The sequence below is a fragment of the Primulina tabacum genome, chromosome 3, assembly GCF_025594145.1.
Source record: "Primulina tabacum isolate GXHZ01 chromosome 3, ASM2559414v2, whole genome shotgun sequence".
Lineage (NCBI taxonomy): Eukaryota > Viridiplantae > Streptophyta > Magnoliopsida > Lamiales > Gesneriaceae > Primulina > Primulina tabacum.
Genome location: NC_134552.1, coordinates 9,931,356 through 9,953,786, shown reverse-complemented (window position 1 = coordinate 9,953,786; position 22,431 = coordinate 9,931,356). Strand labels below are relative to the sequence as shown.

Here is a 22,431-nt window from a genome sequence, read left to right as displayed (position 1 = left end):
CAGTTCTGTGATTGTTGACACGAGATTTGCGATTTGATGTATAATTTTTTTTTTTGTAATATTTTAAATTCGTCTGTTTCTGGAATAAATCTGATAAATTGTTAAATCATACCGAAATTGAATATTGTTGGAGAATATATGATTTTAACGAAGAAAAAAATATTATATTAATGTTATTTTGAATTATTCTCAATTTATTATAATTCGAAATCTTAATCGTTGAATTGAAACTGGTGATTTGTTATTAATTCTGATTATATATTCGGAGCTATGAAATACATACTACTAGTTGATATGAAGTTATCGTAGTTTAATGAATGTTGTAATATAACATATTAATTGAAGTTAATTGATTAGGGTGTATTTGATGTTAATATTGTAAATTAAATACACTAAATATTAATTTTTGAACGATGAGATTTATAATCGTAATACAGTGACAATGATCTTATCATTGTTGTTGGATTATTTAGATATATCATAAGCCTCGAGATTAAATAAACAACCAGATTTTATATATTCTCGATTATCATGTACTTGTTGACATACCGTAGTGATAGTATGATATAATTTTCAGCTACAAACTTACAAATCTATTCAATGAATCACGTTCTTCAAATTACCTGTTCTGTGCCTGAATATGTCAACCTTTCTTCCATGCGGAGGCAGGTGAAGTCAAATGCACATTTGCAGAAAATGGGTATTTCAGCCCCCTCAAGGAATCCAAGAAATCTATGTTAAAACAAAAATCATTCACATATAGAGACCATCTAAGGTGTAAAAAGAAAGGCCAAAGTATATATCAGAAAGCCTATTTTAGAGCCAGCATCACATATCTGTAAATAGTATACAACCTCTCTGATGACATATATGGGACAAGACTTGCACAATAGTTTTAGCTGTCTTCAATGCTGTCTCTTTCTTTGCAAAGACCTAAAGCCATGATCCTCTCTTCAATCTCTTTCGCGCCTACTTTTATTTCAGCCAAAATATTAAGAAGTTCCAGCATAAAGCTTCTGTAAGTGGGTCTAATCTCATTTTCTAATATGGGGGTTGCTTCGGTAGAAAATAAGCCCATTCTTGCTAGTGTCCCCATTATTTCTCCAATACCTATACCAAGGCATAAACCCACAATCTCAACTCAAATTAGGAAGGCAGGGGAAATGGCTGGTAAGTCTTCCACTTCTCAATTTTGGCTATTGAGTGGCAATTTGAGTTTGTCGGGCAATTCAAATAACGTGATTTTTTTGGTTCTATTTCATTACTGAAAATGATGTCAAGATATGCTGTTAACTTAACCACCAATGCTGTGAAATTGAATATGAAGAACAAAACACCATCATGCCTTCATAAGGTTCTCCATAAACCAAGGAGTTCCGGTTTGAAGGCATTCCAACGCAAATGCTGAAAAACCTGGTATTCTAAGCTCTGTAGCTGAATCGTAGAGGTTGTCCTCTGCATGCGTGGAGTCATGGACTACCATCATAAACGGGCGAATAACTGGTTTGGGGTAGATTTAGATAAATTCTGTAAAACAAGAAAAAATTATTGTGGACCATGTAATGCTGTATTGAATGGAAGAACTCATTTTTACAAATCTAACATACATATAAATATATCACTTTCATTTGTGAATTTCCTTTTATGTCATTGTTCATTTATTTAATATAAGTTAGCAAATAAATTAATAGGTTATCTTAAAGGTTTTTTTTTGTAATTCATTGTCTATCTTAAATGAATTTGGACATTAATACACATTCATCTTTCTTCTCTAACTTTTATGCCAAAAAAATTATTTATTTAAATTTTCTTGTTAATTTAAGTTAGCAAATTAAATTAATAGGTGTTTTTAAAAGTTTTTTGTAATTCATTGTCCATCTTAAATGGATTTAGACATTAATACACATTCCTATTTCTTTTTTAAATTTTATGCCAGAAAAATTATTTATTTATATTTCTTAGTAAATTTTTTAACAAGTTTATTTTTAAATATGAACAAATAAATTAATAGGTTATCTTAAAGATTTTTTTGTAATTAGTTATCCATCTTAAATGAATTTGGACATTAATACACATTCCTCTTTCTTCCCTAACTTTTATGCCAACAAAATTATTTATTTAAATTTTCTTGTTAATTTAATTTAGCAAATTAAATTAATAGGTTTTTTAAAAAACTTTTTGTAATTCATTTTCCATCTTAAATGGATTTGGACATTAATACACATTCCTATTTCTTTTTTAAATTTTATGTCAGAAAAATTATTTATTTACATTTCTTAGTAAATTTTTTAACAAGTTTATTTTTAAATATGAAATAATAAAATCATATATTATATAGATATTGAAATATGATAAAAGATTTCTAAAATTTAACATACATATATGTCACTTTCAATTGTGTTTTCCCCTATGTACCCTTATATTTCTAGATTTTGCAATTTGGCTTCATGGAAGATTAATTTTTTCGCTGCTTACTACCATTTGATAGATATATGGGCCCATTTATTTCTTTCTTATTTATTTTATTCCTACGTTTCTTCCTTTCCTATTACTGCTTCACCATGGTCATTACTGTTGATGGGTTATTTCATCCACCTTCCAGTAAACTCACCGATTTCTATCGCCTGCAATTTGTTTATGTCGCTATGATCCTCAATTTCTCTATGTTATTTTGGTTTTACTTCTTCTAAATTGTCATGGCGCAGAGTAGACGGCCGGCTGCCATCTCGGGATTTGTCTCAGGGTATGTGTTTCGCTCTCTTCATTTCTCTCCTGCTTGCTTTGTTGATGCCCCTTTGCATCTTTCGAGTTCCTGTATTTTCTATGTGTTCTCTTAACGTTATTTTCCCTCTTAGCCCATGTGTGTTATCTTAAAGAGTTTCGTGTAATCATTTTAATTTGGCAGCGGCGCTGCTCAATTTCTGTGTGTTGGTGGTGCCGATTTATCTACTTCCAACGGTTAGCTGCTTTGTTATTTTCACCATGTTTATTTGCATCGATTGGATTGTTTTTCCCCCTTTGATCTGTTTATATTTTTTTATCGCATTTGCTGCTGTCGTTCAATGATATAATTCCATCATACAACACATATTGTGTCCGTTCCTCTGGCGTGCTTCTCCTATTTGTAAGTAATATGTTGTTGTTTTCATCGTGCCTTTATTTTACTTGGATTTTTTTTCTCACTTTTCTATGTTCATTTTTTCGCACCTGAAATACGTGGGTTTTTTTTCCCCAATTGCATTTCTTTTTAAAATCTAACATACATATAAATATATCACTTTCATTTGTGAATTTCCTTATATGTCCTTGTTCATTTATTTAATATAAGTTAGCAAATAAATTAATAGGTTATCTTAAAGGTTTTTTTTTTTAATTCATTGTCTATCTTAAATGAATTTGGACATTAATACACATTCATCTTTCTTCCCTAACTTTTATGCCAAAAAAATTATTTATTTAAATTTTCTTGTTAATTTAAGTTAGCAAATTAAATTAATAGGTGTTTTTAAAAGTTTTTTGTAATTCATTGTCCATCTTAAATGGATTTAGACATTAATACACATTCCTATTTCTTTTTTAAATTTTATGCCAGAAAAATTATTTATTTATATTTCTTAGTAAATTTTTTAACAAGTTTATTTTTAAATATGAACAAATAAATTAATAGGTCATCTTAAAGATTTTTTTGTAATTAGTTATCCATCTTAAATGAATTTGGACATTAATACACATTCCTCTTTCTTCCCTAACTTTTATGCCAAAAAAATTATTTATTTAAATTTTCTTGTTAATTTAAGTTAGCAAATTAAATTAATATGTTTTTTAAAAAACTTTTTGTAATTCATTTTCCATCTTAAATGGATTTGGACATTAATACACATTCCTATTTCTTTTTTAAATTTTATGTCAGAAAAATTATTTATTTATATTTCTTAGTAAATTTTTTAACAAGTTTATTTTTAAATATGAAATAATAAAATCATATATTATATAGATATTGAAATATGATAAAAGATTTCTAACATTTAACATACATATATGTCACTTTCAATTGTGTTTTCCCCTATGTACCCTTATATTTCTAGATTTTGCAATTTGGCTTCATGGAAGATTAATTTTTTCGCTGCTTACTACCATTTGATAGATATATGGGCCCATTTATTTCCTTCTTATTTATTTTATTCCTACGTTTCTTCCTTTCCTATTACTGCTTCACCATGGTCATTACTGTTGATGGGTTATTTCATCCACCTTCCAGTAAACTCACCGATTTCTATCGCTTGCAATTTGTTTATGTCGCTATGATCCTCAATTTCTCTATGTTATTTTGGTTTTACTTCTTCTAATTGTCATGGCGCAGAGTAGACGGCCGGCTGCCATCTCGGGATTTGTCTCAGGGTATGTGTTTCGCTCTCTTCATTTCTCTCCTGCTTGCTTTGTTGATGCCCCTTTGCATCTTTCGAGTTCCTGTATTTTCTATGTGTTCTCTTAACGTTATTTTCCCTCTTAGCTATGTGTGTTATCTTAAAGAGTTTCATGTAATCATTTTAATTTGGCAGCGGCGCTGCTCAATTTCTGTGTGTTGGTGGTGCCGATTTATCTACTTCGAACGGTTAGCTGCTTTGTTATTTTCACCATGTTTATTTGCATCGATTAGATTGTTTTTCCCCCTTTGATCTGTTTATATTTTTTTATCGCATGTGCTGCTGTCGTTCAATGATATAATTCCATCATACAGCACATATTGTGTCCGTTCCTCTGGCGTGTTCTCCTATTTGTAAGTAATATGTTGTTGTTTTCATCGTGCCTTTATTTTACTTGGATTTTTTTTCTCGGTTTTTCTATGTTCATTTTTTCGCACCTGAAATACGTGGGTTTTTTTTCCCCAATTGCATTTCTTTTTAAAATTCAGACAATGAAGGAGATATTGCCTGGTATCAGTGTCTTGCCAATGGTTCCTTCATGTCAATTTTGTGGCGCACATAGATTCCTTTGTGAAGCTCCATCTTCTTGTTGCGCATGTGGTAAGATTAGATTGGCATATCCTATTACTCAGATTGCATTGCTGGAATTATTCAAGGACCCATCGTCTCCCTTGGCTATTTTATCCCGCCGTAAAGTACGATTGTACAACAATGTTTTTTCTTTCACTTCATTTGGGGTTAGGCTTGACAAGGAATTGGCTTCTCTTCAACGTGGGGTATACACATTTCGTGCGCCTGGCTAGATTTTCCATTCATTGCCACCACTTATAGCTAATTCGGATGGTGCAAGGTATTTCCAACTTTATTTTTGGGACAACGATAATGAGTTGGAAAATAGGATGTCCGTTTTCCCAGACACTTATGTTGACAGAGAACTCATGGTTTTGCTGATGGACATAATGAAAGTAAGCCCTTATGCACAACTTCTAAAGAGGATAAATCAATATTCTTCAATCATAAACTTAAGATTGCATATTTCCAAAAATGTTCCCGTTGACCAGAGATGTTATGACAGCCCATCCGCTGATCAAGTTGCGGCTATTTGGGTCGAAGGCAATGATGATGCTAACATTCCACAGAACAGGGACATAGTTGCTTGTGGTCGTGATGGTCAAGCCCATCAAATACAACATTATTATGGTTATTATGATTCCTTGCAATATCCGTTTTTTTTCCGTATGGGGACAATGGGTGGCAGCAGAATATTCTGAAGGTAAAAAATGGGTATGCCCATGTTGACGTGCATGAGAGTGTGCTACCACTTGCAGATGTTAATTCCTTCGATCGTATTATTGCTGATGAAAGTCGTGGTGCGTTTTTAATCTTTTACCTCATACTCAATTTTAGTAATTATTTCTTGCAATTTTCCCCAAACAAACAAGATAATGGTCGGCTGCATATATTTATATTTTTGTCATGCAACTAATTTGTGTGTATTTTATTTGTTTCATGCAGTTGTTCGTGAAAAAAATGATAGGATGATTTCTTGTAGGGAGTACTATTGTTACAGATTGCAAATTCATGGTAGCAACACTTCGTTAATCTTGTATGGTGGTCGATTATTGCAGCAATTTGTTGTTGATATGTACATTAAACTAGAAACAATGAGATTAGATTACTACAGAAGGCAACAAAGTAAGATAAGGTCCGGACTTGTACCGGGGTGTGGTTGACAGTGTAGCCAATGGTGAATCACGTGGGAGTGAGGTCGAGCAACGTGTTGTTTTACCAGCATCTTTCATAGAAGGTCAAAGAGATATGCGACGTCGATATCTTGATGCAATTGCATTGGTTCAGAAATTTGGAAAACCTGACTTATTTATTACGATGACTTGCAATCCGGATTGGAAAAGAGATTCGAGAAAATTTATTTGAAGGTCAACTTGCTCGTGATCGTCCAGATTTGGTCTCTCGAGTGTTTCGTGCAAAATTACTTGATCTAATGGATCAAATTCTTAAAAAAGTCTATATATTTGGCCATGTTGTTGCTTATGTTTATGTTATCGAGTTCCAGAAACAAGGTCTACCTTATTGTCATATGATTATTATCCTGCAATCTAATTATAAGATTAACTCGCCTGAAAGGTTCGACTCTTACGTTGTTGCTGAGCTTCCAGATAAAGATGTTTTTCCTCGATTGTTTGGTTTGGTCTCACGACATATGATGCATGGACCTTGTGGCACGTTAAATTTAAAATGCCCATTTATGGTTAATGGAAAATGCAAAAACCATTATCCTCGCCCTTTTTTAGAACATTCTATTCAACGATATGATGGTTACCCTATATATGTACAGGAGGAGAAACGATGGTCGCTCTGTTGAGGTTCGGAATTGTACAATGAATTCTCAATGGGTTGTTCCTTATAATCCTCATCTACTCTATCGCTATGATTGTCATATCAATGTTGAAATTTGTTCTGGGCTAACGGCTGTAAAATATTTATACAAATATATTTACAAGGGCCATGACAAAATAAGTGTTCATTTATCACCACATAGTTCTAACTCATTTGTAGATGAAATACGAGCATTTCAGGATGCTCGCTGCGTGTCTACTCCAGAATCAGTGTGGCGCATTTTTGAATTTGATCTGAATGAAATCTCTCATGCAGTTATCAATTTGCATCTACATTTACTGGACAAGCACATGATCGCCTTCTCAAATTACCAGAACTTGGGCAATGTGTCTGCATCCGAATGTGTCTCCAAAACTATGTTGACTGAATTTTTTAAGACTTGTTCGCACATTGTGGAAGCAACAAAGTTATTATATTCTGAATTCCCAGAGCATTTTGTTTGGGATCGACCAACTAGAACTTGGAAACCAACGAAACAAAGACAGGTTATCGGACGTGTTAACTCGGCAAATCCGGCAGAAGGTAAGAGGTATTATCATCGTTTATTACTTCTTCATGTTCGAGGCCCTAAGTCCTACTCTGATTTGCTCACTGTTAGTGGAATATTTTGTTTTACTTTCAAGGAAGCAGCACAACGTAGGGGGCTATTAGAAAGTGATAAGAGTAATTTTGAGTGTTTAAATGAGGCAGCAAGTTTTCACATGCCTATTGCTTTGCGTAGGTTGTTTGCTACGATCATAGTACATTGTGTAATCCTTTGTTTTGTTGTTTGCAACCTCAACTGAAAATTATTATCGTACTATATCTTATATAGACACGATGTCTTATTATTATATAGATTTATCTCTCTATTGCTTAGTTCGAAAACTTTTGTCAATGAATTGCTTACTCTATAATATTTATTGCACAATTATTGAAACATATATCTCCACGTGCATCGCACGTGCACCTACCTAGTTATAAAAATAAAGGAGAGAGATTCAACAAAAAAGAAACTTGTGAAACGAATGGTTGAAACTAACAAAAAATAAAAGTTAAAAATATTTTACACCAGAATCATGTATGAATGTATAGTGCAAACAAATATATTCAACAGCTAACTAATTTTAGATGATCTAAATCGCTTAGGTTGCACTTGAATGAAGGGAATTGATTTGGAAATAAGGATTTGAAAGACATATCTGGGATGTATTTTAAATCTATCATAATTACCATTATATCAGCATGGATTAGCAATGTATAGATTTGAAATCCACCAACATATATTCATCCAAACAATCATAGATTTAAAATTCACAACTTCAAATTCTTCAATCTAAGTGCAACCTTAATTCTTTTGTCAGTAAGTAGCAAGAGGGTTGTAGTATCATTCTAGTGTGAACTCACCATCAACATGCTTTATTTCTCCATGATGTTTGTACGTGGCTGGATTGTGTCCAGATCGGATTGCTCCTGCTGGACTCCAACTGAAAATAGCATGGTCAAAAATAGGCTTTACATTATATTTATCCGCTGCCCAAAGGCCTTGGTGATTGGAAGTAAATTGACACATGTCATTCAGGTATTGCAGATTTTAGGTCAATTGCACAGGGTAACAACCTATTTCTTGCCATGTAGTGTTTCCAAAAAGTTAAAATTAGATGTAAAAGTATACCTAAATTTGTAACCCATTGGATTATTAGCAGCATCTGGAGATGGAAGACCATCACAGTAAGAAGTGAAAGACTTTATCTCCCCCCTCGTACATGTGCTTGATTGATCATCTTCATTGCTATCATGTGGTCTGTACGACGAAGCAATGTGATTTATGATAACAAGAAAAAATTTAGATTGATGACAGCTTATTACTACCGTCCACTGCCAAAAAGAGTCACCAATTCCAGCATGAAGCCCATCTCACATAGAAAAGTAACACCAGAACTTTTAGCCATTTCATCAAGCTTGGACATGGAATCGTCAACATAGCTAGCAGTGACAAGATGTTTCCTACGCTGAAAAAGGACGTATGACTTCACATTACATGAGCAAGGTAGAATATCAAATAGCAAAATGAAACACTGGAGATTTGAACACGAAATCATCAACATAGCTAGCAGTGACAAGATGTTTCCTAGCTGAAAAGGGAGGATGGAATTATATTATACATTTAAAAACATTTAAAAATGTGTGAGGTTGATGGAAATAAAAAGAAACAAAGTGAGGCACTGGAAGTTGGATCCAAAAAATTATTTATCACTGGAGCTCTCTTTGACTAGGCATTTTTGCTGAATCTGCAGAGATTCATGTACACGCATCACATGCAGGTTTGTCTTTTTAGAGAAAATAATTGATCATGTAAAATCCATAGTGCATCATATCATAAAAAATATGAATATTGTAATACATGATTTTTCGTTAATTTCAGCGAGGAACTAGTACGCTGCATGAGGTTTACCAGTTATAACACCGTATTTTTCTATGAAAATTTTCTATATGACTTTATGTCCCATTTGGGGGAGAGATTATTTGATTTTGTTGTATCTACAAACCGAATACTGATTTACCCTTTTTACCCTTTTCTTTTGCATTAATCCTTCCACTACTCCCACGTCATGGTTTTTAAGATGATTTAGATTATTGAGGATGTTTAAGAAGTTGTTCATAAATCTCTGATATAGATTATCACAGTTATTTGGAAAACAGAAACTTCAGGAACAACTTTTAATCAATCAACTTTTGAAGACCATAATTCAATTGCCTAAACCAGCCATAAACATGCAAACCAATCTTGACCCCTATTACAGTGCCAGGTTCCTCTCATGTGTAGCGGTATATCTTTCTAATTGTGTCGATGAAAGTAGCATCTATACCTGAAGACATGCACTAGCTACGTTGCTGTGAAAACTGGCAGGCAGTAAACTGATGACAACATCAACCTGCATATAACCATGAAGCTGTAACTCATTAATATTCTAATTAAAACCCAAACTGGCATTCAAGTACGCTAAACAAAATCATGATGTTTTACCAACCATTTACAAGTTTCAAAAACCCAAACTGGCACTCAAGTACGCTAAACAAAATCATGATGTTTTACCAACCTTTTACAAGTTTCAAAAACCACTAAGAAAGGGAGAAAATAGGTGTATCATGGTAATAGCATCTTAAAGTCCAAGGTTAGCAGTTGCCAAGAAACATCTTAACTCCATCATCTATATCCTCAGTGTCTGGACTATCTTCAAGGGGAAAAAATGGTCTGCTTTATTGCAAGCAAATGGTGCAGAAGGTTTACCAGAGAAATGTAATTACAGAGACTCTCGTGATTCAAGGCATCGAGCTGAACTGCTGTTGAATTTGGAATTCCCTCAGCTATCTGGAATCCATGTAAATGTGCTAGTTTTTTTTGTTTAAATTACCCATAATCATTTTTAGGTAGAGACACAACATAAGGACAATTGAAAAGTTTGAATGTCCGGTTAACCTCTTGTGCATCTTCAAGGAAAAGAGACGCCACGATAACTTTAACACAGGCATTCTCTTGAAAATCATCTGCGATACGTGATTTTAACCACTTATCTAATGAACTGCTACCAACTGACGTTAGAAATTCTGCAGCTGGTCGACAAACTCAGCACCTAATATCAGGATGACAGCTTCAGTTTTTATATCATGTCCTTCTCTAGATTCATCTCTTTGCATTTCTCAACCTTAGGGGTCACAACATTGTTTATGCAGTCAACATGACTCTTACTTGGATTAGCAAGGAAGCCAAAGAATCAATGACTTCATCTAGAAGCACTTTATCATCTGCTCTAATCTGTTTAGAAAAGTAAATAATTATCAACAATAAGCAAACTGAACAACTGCATTTGGATAAAAAGGCATACGTCATTTTATGATATTTACTTCCAGGGTATTATGATATTTACTTCCACCACTATTATTACTACTTAAATACACAAAGAACAAGAGAATGATATAAATGGAAAGACTAGTACTGGTATACAGAATCCTTGATGTGAGCAATTCACACAAACTTCCCTTATCCAGGAATATGATTTACTCAAGGCATTACTTACTTCAAGTTCTGAGTAAGACACAGCCTTTGTGCTCTGACCTACATCAAATTTCACCAATTTGAAAGAGACACCTGGCTGCTTCAATTACATCCAAAGCTTCATTTATTAGGAATGCATCGAACAAATGGTCACTCAAAGAAATCTACAGAATCATGTGAGCAGCAGTGTTGGTAATTTAAAGTAAATCACAACTTAAAGAATGAACCTGTCTTTACTGGTAAATTCAGGCAATGCCGAAATAAAGAAAATTACCAATGCAGTAAGCTTCATCTTTTCGAATTGGATATTTGGTAGATTTCTTGATGGATCCCCGTCACAGGAAAAAGGAAAAACCAAAAAAGCTGAATGTTAGAGACAAAAATGGATTACCATCTTGAATGATGTGATTTCAGTCAAGTAAGGTGGATTCTAACCAAAAATCTAATTAATCATCAAACAAAAAAATGTCAAAAATCATTAATTCTCGGACCAACAAAATAGCTAATTCTTTCACTGGCAAAAATAGCCAATAAGTATGACCCAAGATGAACTGGAGAAATGACTGAGTTTGACTGGATTTTCATACTCAATGTGCTCTTAAAGAGACAGTAAACTCAAGAAAAGACCAGATTTTTTTTTTTATTTTGCTACGCTCTTAATTTTTCTTTCAAAAAAATATGAAAAATCATTAATTATCGGACCAACAAAATAGCTAATTGTTTCATTGGCAAAAATAACCAGTAAGTAAGATTCAAGATGAACTGGAGAAATGATGGAATTTGACTGGATTTTCATACTCAACGTGCTCTTAACATGACAGCAAACTCAAGAAAAGACCAGATTTTTTTTTTAATTTTGCTGCGCTCTTAAGATTTCTTTCAAGTTTAGACCATTCATTAAAAATTCAAGCCGAGATTAGCACATTGAGGTAAATAAACAAATTAATGAAAGATGGTGTATATAACTTACTCAAGATTAGAGTTACGAATTCTAGGTATGTATTCACATATAGAAGTAAGTGATCCACCATGGACTATACAAGCTCTCCTTAAGTGCATAGGCAACTCTTCAAGATATTTTGAAGAAGCCATGACCTCAACAAATTCAGATAAAATATCGCCAAAGTGTTGGGAAGCCTTTATTGAAATAAAAAAACTTGAAAATGATTAGAAACCAATGTTACACATCATATTCTTTCCATCAAAGATTAATACTCGCACATGACATTGACATATCAAAAATATCGTATACCACTTACCTCTCTTGCAAACTCAGTCGGAAGAATGTCCACAGCTGAGCAGATCACGCCACTACCTTCCATGTCACGAAGGTAACAATTATTGACAGGATCATATCTAAAAAAACATTTTTTACCAATTATAAAAAGATAGCTGAAAGAACTAAAAGAAATTTCATCATTGCATCTTGTGATGGTGATGCGGGAAAAAACCATCCTATTAAAAATGTGGTAGAACTTTAGTTCCCTAAATATCTGGCAAGAAGGAAACCATTTAACATGGCTGATTTATGTCGCCCATTAGTAAAAGATTAGATGATTCAGTTCTGATATTTATACGGAAAATGCAGAAGTACCTAAAGAAAGGTGAGTCGATGAATGTAGTTTGGCTGAGAAATTCAATGGAACCTCCTATATCACAACTTATCTGATATCCCAACAAGTGGGCAATCATTCCTCATCAGATCTTGCAGCTTCACGGTAGTCAACAATCGAGGGTATCCTTTTTTCCCAATACATAAAATTGACTACCAGAGCAAAGAAAATAGCTCAATTACGCATCTAACAGTATTGAAATTAGATTAACATTAAACAAAGACTAGCCTCTAAAACTGCATTAAAACTTTTTTAAAAAAAAAAAATGCATGAAAAGACTGGTGGTCAGTTTGAATAAACGAGGAGAGCATTTAAGGTTCATGTCCTCAACAAATTATAGCAAGATTAAAAGAGATCTAGAGAGAGTTTCCTTGACCGCCTTAAGACCATGATTTTACGTGTGACATGATGGGAGGACAAGATTAAGCAACAGACCAGAAGAACGTAACAAATAAATCAAAACATTAAACAAATCAATTCTGGTGAGGTGACGATATTGGTAAGGTAGATTTTGCAGCAAAGCGAGAAGTAAGAACTGGTAATGAAGAAGTCCATGAGTCTGTCCACAGAACTCATTCACCACAAATTGCATAATTGATTTACATGGTTTGATGTATACAAAATTGCTGCTGGATGCAATAGCCCAAAAGTGCGTCAATTAAATTTAAGATAAGTAGAGTCACATGTTGCCAATGATGCTCATGAACTGCCAATTTCTGTGGTGATGACTGATGAACTCACCATAAAGAGTCATAAAAATGAGGTAAAAACTAAACATAAAGGTTATATTTTGTATGTTTCAAAGGTAAATAGACTGCACATTTGGAAATTTGGAACAATGAGATCAAATACCTAAAAGCAAGCAAGCAAGCAAGCAAGACGGCGTTCATAAACACGCAGAGGGGTCAGCACCTAAATAAAACTCAATAATATGTGCTCCTAAAAAACAAATGGGGCTATCTTTTCGTGAAAAATAGGTTGATTGTTTTCCGTATGTGCATAGTAGTCAGCCTGATGATCACACAACAAAGGTAGTATGTAAATTTATTTGGCTTCACCCATGATCAGAATGAGGAACAGAAAGAGATTATTTTGATAACTTAAATAGGTTAATTGGTTACAACAAAAAACCCAGAAGCCATAAAATCATTACATCAGATTTCTTCTCAATCTGAAAATTTAAATTATCCACATACATGTAACACTGTTCCATAGCTGCTCAAACAAAAATATCTTCCTACCAATACAAAACCTGACAAAAGAATGGAAAGGTTAATCCTTCACCTTATCAAATAATTTTGAAGAATCTTTGGGTTGCACCATGTCTTGACAGGTTGCAACACAACCATATACTTGACATACTCTCTTTGAGGTCTTGCCCGCTTCCTTGGCCTGACCACATGAAGACGTATTGGTTATAACACAATTGAAAGGCATCAGATTGAAGTTCATTATACTTGAGTATGATCTCTGCCCTAACATTGAGAATAAGCATTATTAAGTATAAGAATACATGGAAATACATCCAAACTAAAGAGGAAGAACTTTAATGCTGAAAAGGAAAAAATAGAGCGAAAAATTTTAGTCAGATTATAAGAAATACATTAAATATTAATATAAGAAAGAAGTTATGAAATTTTGAGAACAAAACCATGAAGACAATGAGGACAACAAAATACTACGGTTAAGGTAAATCAATCAAAGTGTGACTAGGATTTAGATCTCTCTGCATGGACCTTATGAAACCAAAAATAAAACTAAACAAAAACTGACCACATTCAAGCATGAGATAGTGGTACAGAACAATTTGCTCCACAATGAAATACAAGAACTAAATTTCCAAACATTGTGTAAGTTCATCACTGATAAACACCTGAAGAGACCAGCCTAAGAAGTCGCGTTTAGCAGAGTTCCTAGCAGTAGAAGTATTAAAAAAGAATGTCTGCAGAAAGATTTTATTTTGAGTCACAAAAACCATTTTTGTCCCCTCTGGGTCGCCCTTGAACATTTGATATAAACAGACCAGATGCTTTGACATAAAAAGATCATATCAAGACATCCAATCCTAGGACATATTAGTTTAGTTTGATCAAAATAAAGTTAATTTCCTGACAAGTTGATTTTGTGCACTGAAGAGAAGCAATTAGAAGTAGTGAGTTGTTAAGAATTTAAGATGAGAACTCTTCATATCAGCAACTGAAAACACATTTGCATAATAAAACCAAGCTGTCTGAAGTGAACATTCGTAGAAATTACCATCTCAAATAATTCAGGAAGCCTGGTTGGATCCACAAAAGTGTGGGGAAGAAGCTGAAAAATTTCTCGTGCACCATGTGAGAGAGTAAAAAATATAATTAGCTGTTGAACGCACAAGAAGAAACACAAAAGAAATCATTGAAGCCATATCATGAAATGAGTAAGTATATTTCTGAGAAATATTATGTGTTTTCTTATTTTTTACACAACACTAAGCCGTCTAATTTATACAGAATCGATAGACCTGTTTCTAGGCTAATTCTACTCATGATCCCTTAATTTACGATTGCACAATTTCTCCCTGATTAGCCTATATCCTTAGGAAAGAAACATTCTTCTACTGATTACCATTTTTCCTTCAGTTTCTCCACATTAGCTATGTGAAAGAGAAAAAAAGGTAAAAGCCCATGACACAAATATTTGCAATTAAGTTACCCAGTAGAGTCGAACCAGTTTGAAAAATAATGTTCCATGAAGAGAGCGAAACTAAAGAAAGATATACATATGCTCAAGAAAGATTCCAGTGTAAGATTTGCTCAAAGAAGAGGATGATTTTTAAAGAAAGTATGGTAGGACTTGACTCATATTTAGCTATGTAGAGATTTAAGAAGATATTGTATCAATAAAAACTGAAATTGGATAACGGGTTTTTCACAAAAAAAATGGATAAAGTGAACCACCAACAATACAGTGGCATGCCATACTGTAGATATCTGTCGCTGTGATACTGTAGATACGCGTCGCTTAATCCAGACCAGATCACTTTGTGAGCTCAACGAGAGTAACCAAGTACCTGCGGTTGAGTTGGTTACTCGGAAACTGATCATCTCTGTTACATCACTTGGTTTGCAACAAATTAAGTGGTTGGCAAGTTACTCCCTTTCGATCAATATAAAAGAATGAAGTTGAGAAGGCAAGTCTAGCATTTATATGGCCAGCATTGATGGGTATGTGAAAATGATGACGGAAATATAGAATGCAACGAGAAAGAGTGTTTTAGAATGGAAGAATGAATACCGTTAAGTACCTGTCCCACAATTGGTTTCACGTTTTCCGAAGGAAGTGTACCTGTGATAATCGGTTGCCTCTTTGCTGGTGAGAACATCCCCTCCATGGACTGAAAATGATGAATGTAATATAGATGCAACGAGAAAGAGTGTTTTAGAATGGAAGAATGAATACCGTTAAGTACCTGTCCCACAATTAGTTTCACGTTTTCCGAAGGAAGTGTACCTGTGATAATCGGTTGCCTCTTTGCTGGTGAGAACATCCCCTCCATGGCTGCTATGTCTTCGTCAACTGTTACAGAGTCTTCTGATGGGAGAGATACCTGACTATCAGTCTCCGAGGATACACTGTCCACCTCTAGCAAATCATCTTGAGACTCATCGAATTGGATCTCGTCTTTATCATTCAGAAAAAAATCCCCAAGATTCGTACTTGTTCCCCTGTTGAGGGTGCATGATTTCGATGTCCCACTTTTGCCGCAGTGCTGGCCATATAAATGCTAGACTTGCCTTCTGATGGGAAAGATACCTGACTATGTGCTGGCCATATAGTATTCTTTTACATACCCATCAATGCTGGCCATATAAATGCTAGACTTCAAAAACTTCAGAAACCAAAATAAATTTCAATAAATCAACCAAAAGGAGCCAAGATAAAGAAATATGGCCCAAGAATCCACATTGGGTTGGTTGATCGGTTTGATTTGTTTCGAAGATTGCTATTAAACCCCCTACTCAAACAAAAAGAGAGAAAAAAGACGTGATCAAGAACCAGAAAAGAAAAACCAACCTCTTGTTTCTATCGCCTTTCTTGAAAAGTAAAACCTCTTTTCAAATTTGTATTGCCTCAAGAATCTTGAGTGTATTCCTCCGCAGATGCAGATGCTTGTGCCAAGAAGACTAGAACTCAAACACCGAAGAATTTATTGATCGAAGGAAGAAGAGCGTCTCTCAATAAATTTGAATTGCTTGTGAAACGCAATAATTGAGATTTTATCCTAATTATGGTGACAAAATCGACAGACGTGATCAAGAACCAGAAAAGAAAAACCAACCTCTTGTTTCAATCGCCTTTCTTGAAAAGTAAAACCTCTTTTCAAATTTGTATTGCCTCAAGAATCTTGAGTGTATTCCTCCGCAAATGCAGATGCCTGTGCCAAGAAGACTACAACTCAGACACCGAAGAATTTATATTAATCGAAAGAAGAAGAGCGTCTCTCAATAAATTTGAATTGCTCGTGAAACGCAGATTTTATCCTAATTATGGTAACAAAATCGACACATTTTCATACGTGACCAAGGTGTCCGTTACGGAAACTTACTGTCGCGGTTTATTAGTATTAGGTTTAAATTGCAATATTTGGTATAAGAATTTCCACAATATGATACACATTGTATTTTTTAAAAAAAAATTCTCATATTTACATCAACTACTAGAGATTTACATAAAATTTTAAATATCAGATTTATGAAATCAAAATTAAATTATAATTGTTTTGAAAATTTTAATTATATATATTATATTCAATGATATGTTGGCGTACTCGTTTTGTCAAAAATAGTGACGGAATGTTATGTAAAATTGATAACATGAGAGAGGAGATTAAACATTATTCTCAGGAGTAGGTCTCTTGTGAGACGGTCTCACGAATATTTATCTGTGAGACGAGTCAACACTACCGATATTCACAATAAAATTTAATACTCTTAGCATGAAAAATAATATTTTTTCATTGGTGATCCAAATAAGATAATGTCTACTAGTAGTACAAGAGTAATCTGGTCCAGTTGAACTTTGATACAATCTTGAAGATGCGGTTGCAAACAATGTGGTTGGAACTACTTGAGCTCCGGTTCCAACATTTGTAAATATATTAAACGACTGTTAGATCTTATAACATTTAGATACTGTTTGGTACGACCAAAATTAAGGAATTACAACTCAATTAAGACTTTTGCATACTCTACAGAAGTTTAGTGATATTAAAAATAGACTTTCATAGAGTTTTAAAAAGTCAAGTGGTATTCAACATTGACTTTTTAAAAATCTGTAAAAATCTAGAGGTATTCAAATTTTCAATAAACTTTTAATAACTTCATGAAATTCATTAATATACAAACATTAAAGCATAAAGTACAACTATAAATTGTCAAAAATTGTATTAGGTTCAACCCAAATATTTGGATGGATTTTTAAAACTTTTAACTCGTATACAAACTATTTATTTCTCCATCTGTCGCTTCACATCACATCTCTTCTTATCTTCTCTCCCCTCATCTATCTCTATCACTCTCTCAAATTTCAAAATGTGTCTCTATATATATTTTCATCTTTCTTTTCAATTTTTTCGTTTTTTGGCTGATTGTTCATTTAATAATTTTTTATTTTAATATCATGTGAAATTTTGAATTATATAATTGATTTTGTGATTTTTAATTTATGATTTATATAAATTAATTTAATATTCAATAATAATAAAATTTTAATAATTGAATAGTCTCGCAACAACCATGGTTTTTTAAATTCTTTTTAGCATTTTCAATTAATATGTAAGCTATGATATTTTTATACAAAATTGTATCAAAACAATGATAAATAATATTCTTTTCACATATATTTTATCAATTCAAAAACAAGGTTACAGATTAATAAATTGATGTATTTTTAAAAATTTACAAACATGCATACAAACCCACATATATACACATGTAAGTATTAAATGATTTTACTTTTAAACAAGTAAATTTATTTATTAGTATAAATATTGAAAAATTATTTCAAACTGAATATGTTATATATGTCAATTAATTATTGGTTTAAAAAAATTAATAAAAAATAATATGGTATAATCAAGTACAAAAATTATAAAATCCTTTAAAAAAAATTCACAAAAGTCTATATAATATTGCAAAAAAGTCTACATAAATCGACATAAATATGTTTATAAATCTATGAGATTCTGTAAAAGTTAATAAAAATCTTGCAAAAAAGTCTATATAAATCCACATAAATCTGTTTATAAATTTGTGAGATTCCATAAAAGTCAATAAAAATCTATCAAATCCATAAAAGTCTGTCATTTGAAAAAGTAATTAAAACTCTGGATTGAATACACCCCACTTAGACGTGGATTTGAAATTAAATCCACTCAAATCCATCCAAACATATAATCGAAAGCAAATTTGAAAATTTAAAAATGATTCCACAAAAAAATTATAAATAGAAGGTTTAATTAAGGATCATGTGGGATCAACAGGCACGTGCTTGTAAACACATTGTGCGTAAGCAAAATTTAATGCATTCCCAGCATTTGGTATTGGCTCGGTCGTTTTAAATTAAATCATCTCCTACACCATATCTTACCTCCCATTTCAATAATTTGTGTGTGTGTACTATCAAGTTTGTTTAGTAATAATTATTAATATCTAACTTATGTTTAATTATTTGTGCACCACATGATTGTGAGTGGTGTTGTGTGTGTATATATCAGTGTTCTAAAAAAATCCTCTTAAGCTTAAAATTCGACAAAAACGCAATACTTCGGAGAAAAGCGGAAAAAAACAGTTAAATTGTAGTTTGATCGAATTAAGCGTAATTAAAGTGTTTAATTAAATGTGTTTAAGCACAATTAATCGCATCTATTTATTTTTAAAATTTTTATTTTGAAGGTGTGTCTTTTTATTTTAAAATAATAAATTAATTTTATAATTTAAATGTTTATATTTTAATTTTAATTATGATTAAGCATGTCTGATAATGATTTGACAAATATTTAGCATTTTTTAATGTGGTACAGTTGCAAAAACAAACAAAAATTGCAATTTTGAGATTTTTATATTTTTATAAATATGAGAATTAATGCAACAGACTTGAATTTTTCATATTTAAGATCTACCACTCGATTTGATCTATAAAAACTATTATTTTTATCTTAAAAATAGTATTTTTCACTCTATATGTGAACCGGATAACACGTGAAAGCAATTTATTTATTATAATATTTTATACGCCTAGTACCTCACTATGTAATTATTATAAGTTTTTGAATAAAAGAATTTTTGATTACTATTATCTTCATAATTTTCTGGAAAACAAATTTATATACGTTCGATCGAAAGCGTCATTGGATGGACACGACTACTACTGTGTTACCCGAAGAAAAAGGTACAAAACGCGTTTTTTGGGCCCTCGTAGCCTTTAATGTTCAGTTCGTAAAAGAGACCTTTTTCATGATTCCGCGTTGCATGCATGTGAGTCTTTGTCCGCTCTATTTCTTCTAATTAGTTTAATTAATTAGTGATACGTAATAATACGGCATTTATTGCTTTAATTCTATAATTTGAGTCGAAAAACTTTTATAATGTTTTTCTTTTATGTATAATTTAGTAAAATTTGAGTTTTAATTTTGTTATTATTTGTGTTTATAAAAGTGAATTATTTATTTAGATTACGTTTTGGATCGAAAAATTTTGATTTGAAGAGGGTTAATTTATAACTTGAATTTCAAATAAACCCCCAATTTTGTTTTAGTTCAAAATTTATCACGTTGAAATATAGGAATAAACGTAAAAAAAATGAAGAAGATTATAAAAAATCAACAAATTATTCCAAAAATATTTACATATACACAAAGAATTTTCGCTACCAAATTAAAACAGAACCTTATCGAATTTATATGTAATCAAATCTGGAGGACACTTTGTTATTATTCCTGTTATTTGCGCATTCGTTTTCCGCATTTTCATTCAAATTATTGGAAAACCTGGATTCCAGTGTAAAAATATATGTGTGTGTGTATATACATATATATAATATATATATATATATATATATATATATTGGCAAGGTGGAGTTATTTGATACTCATCGTCAATATTTCATTTCGTTGCGAATTTTATAAATATATCTGTTTGGAAAATAATTATAATTTTTTTTATAAAAGTGTTTTTCACAAAAATAAAAATTAAAAATTGTTTTAAGATTAATACGTGTTTGGACAACTATTCTCTAAAAACTTTACAGTTAAAGGTGTTTCAATAACTTTATCTACTATTCTAAAAATATCAAAAAAACATCTTCAACTATTCTTTAAAAACTATACTTAGAGAACAATTTTTTAAAAAACAATTTCTTAAATTTTTGTAAAAATTTTGTCCAAACACATACTTCAAGTTTTTTCACTTATAAAACATTAAAAACACTTTTAAAAAATTTGTCTAAACGGAGGCTTAATATCACTATTCTATTATTAAAACAAGTTTGTTAATGAACGTTTTTTTAATTAATTTAAAAAGGCAATCTAAATCACGTGGCAAGCATAATAGAATCTTTTGGTTAATATGTCTAAAGTAAAATAAAAAGAAATGCTATAAATAGAGGAGAAAGAAAAAAGAAAAAAGAAAAAAAAAAAGAAAAAAAAAAAAGAAAAAGGTCAGCAATTCTAAAGCCATGATTCGAGCTATATATGTTGGCTAACTCAGGTCCTAGAAGCGAAATATTATGTTTACATAAACTTGATGCATGATAAAGAGTAGGTCTCTTATGAGATGATCTCATAAATGTTTATTTGTGAGACGGATCAATTCTACCGATATTCACAATAAAAATAATACTTTTAACATAAAAAATAATATTTTTTCATGGATGACTCAAATAAGATATCCGTCTCACAAAATACGACCCGTGAGACCGTCTCATACAAATTTTTGCTATGATAAACATGCATCTCAGAAGGGATTATTTTGCGTTTTGTATCTTAAAATTTTATAATTTGATGGGTTTTGAATAACATAACTTTCTTGTCCTTAATTATAATTTTTTTTTTTTGAAGAATAGATCACCGTCACATAACTATGGTCAATTTTTTTTTTAAATAACAATAAAAATAATAAGTAAAGATTAATTTTTTTCATTTTCAAACTCATATTCCATTTGTAAATGACAAGCTTTTTTATAAAAAAAAAAATTAAAGGAGATTGCGATATCTATTTTGCAAAAAGTAAAAGATTAATCCTTTAATTGTAACACTCAGAATAGTCCTTCCCAAACCGAAACTGTGTCCCACTTGGCACCGACACTGCCCACTCCATCCCAAAACAGGAAGGTTCGACATTATGTGTGGGGTAGTGCCCCACAGGATCTGAGCCATTGATTTTAAAAAAACTGGTGGATCCCATGTATATGTATATAAATTTGGGCATTTGATCTTTTCATGGTGCAGTGCCCCACAAAGTAGGATGAAATCTTCCCCCAAAACATGGTCTCGACTCTCGACATACATGTTAAAAATTAAATCTTGAAGCTAAAATATGGTATAGGAACCATCCCAATATTCGACCAAGACATGGATGCTGCTATGTTTTATGTTGTATAGAATCTATAGGTTAGATATTTGGAAAATGAGATGTTATCGTTAAAATATTATCGTAAGAATGTATCGAATACAATGATTTTGAACTTTTGTGGTTTATCATTGGAATAATAATTTAAAGATAACATCAAGAATTAATTCTTTATAATTAAAGGTGAAAATATGATCCTTGATTTTTTAAAATATAATTAAATTTAACTTACAATTATATATATTTTTATATACTTGTGAAAGAAAGCAGATTCAAAGTGAAAATTAAACCCCGTTCTTTAATGCTCCCAACCACTAGTCCCCCACCTTACACAC

General features: G+C 32.1%; 1 pseudogene; it reads right to left on the bottom strand.

Moving 5' to 3' along the window:
- Positions 1-619: 619 nt before the first annotated feature.
- On the bottom strand, positions 620-17,028 carry LOC142540105 (alpha-aminoadipic semialdehyde synthase-like; annotated as a pseudogene).
- Positions 17,029-22,431: the final 5,403 nt, after the last annotated feature.